Consider the following 5,534-nt stretch of genomic DNA (forward strand, 5'->3'; position numbering starts at 1 on the left):
TCTTCTCAGAAAATAAACAAATGTCCCATTAAAATGGAAAATGAAGACATATAGTCCCGGCAATCAATCTTTACTTTGGAGGATTGTAAATCACTTTACTGAGAACAGAAGTGGGATGTACCCAGCAACAAGTAAACCTGATCTGTGATTCATGTCACTTCTCGATGCCAGTGAATTCTTTATTCTCACACATCATATAATCCTGATCCAACTTGAACAATATTCTTGCATAATCTGAGTCAGAGCTTCTGATCCTAGGGGTTAACAACATGCTTACATTTATTATACATCATGATAGAAACATAGAAACTAGAATCAGGAGTAGGCCATTTGGCCCTTTGAGTCTGCTCCACCATTCATTTTGATCATGGCTGATCATCAGTTTTAATATCCTGATTTCATGTTCCCTCCCCCTACCCCCCATTTCCCTTGATCTCTTTAGCCTCTAGAGCCATATGTAATTTCTTCTTCAAATTTGGCCTCAACTACATTCTGTGGTAGTGAATTCCACACATTCACCACCGTCTGTGTGAAGAAATTTCTCCTCGTCTCAATTCCAAAAGGTTTACCCCTTATCTCAATCTATGACCCATTAGTTCTGGACTCCCCCCTTGGGAATACCAAGATCTCCCAGTTTATACCCAATCAAGTAATAATCTGTCTTTCTATTATTGCTACGAAAGTGGCAAACCTCATAGTCACATTATTCTGCAGATGTCCACCCACTCAGTCTGTCCAAATCACACTGAAGCATCTCTGCACACTTCTCACAGCTCACTCTCCCACCGAGCCTTACATCATCTGCAAATTTGGAGATAGTACATTCAGTTCTTTCTTCCAAATCATTAAAACACAATGTAAACAGTTGGGATCCTAGCGTAGATCCCTGCAAAACTCACTAGTTAATGACTGCCTGTTAGAAACAGACCCATTTATGCCAACGTTTTGCTTCCTATCTGCTAACCAGCTTTCTATCTATGGCAAATCATTACCTGCATTCTCATGTGCTTTAACTTTACATAATAGTCTGTTGTGTGAGTCCTTGACGAAAGCCTTCTGTAAGTCTAAATAAACCACGTCCACTGGCTCTCCTCAGTCAACTCTACGAGTTACATCCTCAAAGAGTTCCAATAGATTTATCAAGCATGATTTCCCTTTTGTAAATCCATGCTAATTTTATCTGATTGTACCACTGCCTTTCAATTGCTGAGTTATAAAATCCTTGATAATGGATTCTAACAACTTCCCCAGTATCGACATTCCCTGTTTACTCTCTATCTCCCTTTTTGAATAGCGGGCTTACATTGACTACCTTCCAATCTGCAGGAACCAGTCCAGAGTCCAAAGAATTTTTGAAAATAACCACCACTAGGCCACTTCTGGGGTGGCACAGTGGCACAGTGGTTAGCACAGATGCCTCACAGCACCAAGGACCCGGGTTGGATTCCCAGTTTGGGTCACTATCTGTGAGGAGTTTGCATATTCTCCCTGAGTCTGCATGGGTATCTTCCGGGTGCTCTGGTTTGCTTTTACTGTCCAAAGATGCGCTGGTTAAGGACATTGGCTGTGCTGAATTCTCACTCAGTGTACCTGAATAAGTGCCGGAGTGTGGCGACGAGATTTTCACAGTAACTTCATTGCAGTGTAAATGCAAGCCTAGTTTTAAACTTTTCCTTAAGTGCTCTGGGATGAAGACAATCAGAACCTGGAAGTTTATTCATCTTCCAGCCCATCCATTTTCCCAAAACAATTTCTCTATAAATGCTGATTTCCTTCAGCTCCTCACTAAAACATGTTCCCCTCTGAACTTTTCTCAGATACCAGCTCTAGGCTTGATGTTAGTCATTTTTTGATTACAGCATGAATTGTATACACTGTCAACTATAAGAGAGCAATTCTCCTCATCCGCTGTGCCGCTTGAGCGGTACAGCAGGCTGGAAGACATCAGCGCAGGCCATTTTGTGGGCTTCCCGCTGGGTGTCACGACCCCTGGATAAGATTTTCAGAATAATCAGCTCCACACAGGAAATTGGGGCTAGCCGGGGTGGGTGGGGTGGGGGATGGTCAGTGAGGAGGTGATGGGGGAGGGGGGAGGCTTTAGGGTTGGCTCAGGACCTCCGTGAAGCCAGTGATCAGGAGGATGTTGGCGGAGTTTGGAAGGCCAGTGATGGGGTTTGCGGGGCTGGCCAATGATCAAGCTGGCCAGCCATTGGGAGGCTGGCAGTGCGGAGCCACTGCAGACGCGCCGATCTCGGCGCTGACACATCACCGCATGCGCAGTGGCCTGCTAGCCACTGATAGGGGGAATAGGCCCCACCCACTGATTTTCAGATGGAATCCTGCTAGGACACTCTGTGATACAAAATGCCAACGGGCATTATCCCATTTACTCACAAATCGTGGGCTTAGAATATTTTTGGAGAATAAACAAAAGATAAAAAAGAACAAAAACAGCCTGGGAAACAGGCCCTTCGGCCCAACGAGCCCGCGCCGCCATCTTAACACCACCAGTCCCCCCTTCCACCCATGACCCTTATCTAATGTTTTATGGCCACCCACATTGAGGGAAACTAATTTAGGGACAATTTATTACTGCTTATCAGCCTAATAGATCATCTTTGGGGTGTGTGAGGAAACCGGAGCACCCGGAGAAAACCCACGCAAGCACGGGGAGAATGGGCAAACTCCCACAGACACCGGCCCAAATCCATGTGTCTGCACAGCAATCAGTGATAGTCACTGAGCTGTCGTCTTGCCCAGTACCTGGTCCAGTTTAAGCACACACTAACATGAAGCACTAGGCCAATCTCGAACAACCAAGAGCAGCCCAAGTACGACCCATCGTGTGTATGCCCCTCATTGGACACAAGGTGGACCGACTTAAAACCTGTGAATGAAAAGAGAAAAAAAAACATTATTATTGTACCATATCCATTTATCTTACCAGCGACGCCCCAATGCTAATGACCCTTATTTAAAACAGCCTTATTTAAAACAGAATCCCAGCCTAAATATCACGTGTTCAGCAATGTGGCCAAATCCACAATACACATTTGTCCCTATTGAGCTATTTAGGCTTCAGTAACTTAGCTCAAAATTGTTGATAAATATTGAGTAATTCCCTGTTAATATCTAGTTCAGGTGATTCAACTGCTTTCTAACAAATGCCCCATACACTGATTACTTCTGTGGAAAGCAGATCAGGAAGACTATAATAAAATGAGACTCCTTGTCCTCCGAGAGGTGATGGACTTGAAACATCAGGCTGAACTTTCACTCCCCAGTGGTGTACGCAGAGTTGAGAAAATTCCTGACTCCACAAACTTGACATAAGAGAAACTTCCCAGAGCCGGTTTTGTTCTGGAGGGGCTTGGGGGTGTGGACTGGAGCCAGGCTCACTGCCCCCAGAAACAGTGCAGAGATAGCCACAGGGATGAGGAAGGCTGTTTAAAAGGTCTGTCTTGGTGATCTGGGACTTTGTCCCAGTTATAATAAAGGCATGAAAACAAAAAACAGCCCTCCCCCCACACATCCCCCATGCTGTATCCATGCCGATTCATATCACCATATGCCTCCTGAACCTATACCCCATGGCTTTTAGTGCCATTCATGCCCAACTACACCCTTCTATCCACCTCCACGAGCCCTCATATCCTCCATACCAGCAATTGACTGTCCCCTCACCATTCATCACATGACCATTTGTAGCCCGATGCCAGCCCAGTGCTAACTCATGCCAAACCCATGGACACCCCTTCCATGCTCTTTACATTTCCTATTGTTGCCTGACCTGCTGAGTTTTCTAAGGTTCTTTTTTTTTATTGCAGGTTTCTGCAATCTGAAGTATTTTATCTTTGTGAGGCTTGTTGCCGACTCCTTGAACACTGATACAAACAGGCTTGTTTATAGAATCATAGTATCCTTACAGTGCAGGATGAGGACATTCAGCTGAGTGACTCAACACTGACTCTCTGACAGACCATCCTGCTCAGGTCCTGCCCCCCTTACCCCACATATTTATCAATTAATCCCCTGAGCCTACATATCTTGGGAGCCTAATGGGCAATTTAGTATGGTCATTCCACTTAACCTGCAAATATTTGGACTGTGGGAGGAAACAGGATCCCACACTGGGTGGAACTAATAGCCCAGAGGGTCACCATACTCTTAAAGGGGCAGTCCACACTCCAAACCCTATATGTACATCACAGAAACAAGTAGAATGTGGGACATATGAAATAATTCTAAAGAACGAATATGTCCAAGACAGAAAATATTGGAAACACTCAGCTGAGGGTTGCTAAGATTTGGATCATACTACCTGAAGAGGTAGTTAAAACAGGTTCCATGGAACATTTCAAAAAGCGATTGGACTTGTACTTGAAGTGTAATGAGGATGGGGGAAAATTTAGGGTTTAACTGGGCATCTTTTTCAAAGAGACAGCACAGAAAATCAGGCTGAATGGTCTCCTTTTGATTGTTGGGAAAGATAAGGGAATGGTTGGTTTTGGGGAAGTGATGGGAGTGGAAGAGATTGACATGGATGAAATAGAGATTCACTGAGGCTCGAGAGACAAACTCTTCCTCCTATCTTAATAAGTTAAAGCTTAAAAAATGCCCCAGAAATTGGAAAATTGTTTCTTTTTCAGTTTTCATTTGTTCGGTGACTTTGTTGCAGCACAATGCACTGGATTGTTTTGATATAAAGAGTTAATGGAGCTGTTTTCAACAAGCAAAATGCATGCCTTGGTTAAACCTCATGGGCAAAGACAAAGCCATTGTGCAGAGATTTCTCTGGTAATCACATAAAGGTATATCGTTATGGTTTCAGGATCCGAGTCTATTTCTTTCTTTCTATTATCAACGGGTGCTATGAATTAGCCGCTAGTACCTTGTTTTGGAGTATTGCATCTTGTTTTTATGTTTGTTGCAGAGAGTGTGTGGTCTATTTTATGACTGAGTGAAAAAGCGAAGTCAAGGCTCTCAGAATGTATTTATTATAGGAACAGAGAGTCAGAGTAAACATGAACTATTGAAAATGGATTGTATGGTTTGCCTAAACAAAGTAAAGTATGACAAAGAGTCCCTGAAAATGGAAAGAAATGAGAGAATGAAAGGAGGGTAGTGTGAAGGCTTGAGTTAAGAACATTGAAATGAATATTGATGCCATTGCCAGCTCATCAATGACCCATTTGTAAGTGACACTGCGTAATCACTGAAGCTGGGTCCCAGTGTTAACATTGGGCCATGTCAAAGCACTTTCCACTATCGAACTCCACACTTGGCCATGCAGAGAACTTCAGCTTGTGTCAAACAACACATCATATTTCTTTACTAATTGGTCTAAAACATGGTCAGGTGCTGGATGATTATAGTCCTCCCACTTTGTAGCAGTGTATTTACCTACCTCATTAGTTACATCCATCAGCATCACTAAATACAACTGCAAAGAAGTAAACAAAGTATAAATTAGATCATGGGGAGGGAAAGTAATGGATTCAGAGTGGAACTGATTGGGACTGAGACAATGGGGT

The 5,534-nt window shown here is 43.5% G+C and overlaps 1 pseudogene; it reads right to left on the reverse strand.

Moving 5' to 3' along the window:
- Positions 1-4,630: 4,630 nt before the first annotated feature.
- On the reverse strand, positions 4,631-4,790 carry LOC145348741 (U4 spliceosomal RNA; annotated as a pseudogene).
- Between the last annotated feature and the right edge of the window lie 744 nt (positions 4,791-5,534).

This window comes from Carcharhinus amblyrhynchos, chromosome 9 (genome assembly GCF_965287045.1).
Source record: "Carcharhinus amblyrhynchos chromosome 9, sCarAmb.v2.hapA, whole genome shotgun sequence".
Classification (NCBI taxonomy): Eukaryota; Metazoa; Chordata; class Chondrichthyes; order Carcharhiniformes; family Carcharhinidae; genus Carcharhinus; species Carcharhinus amblyrhynchos.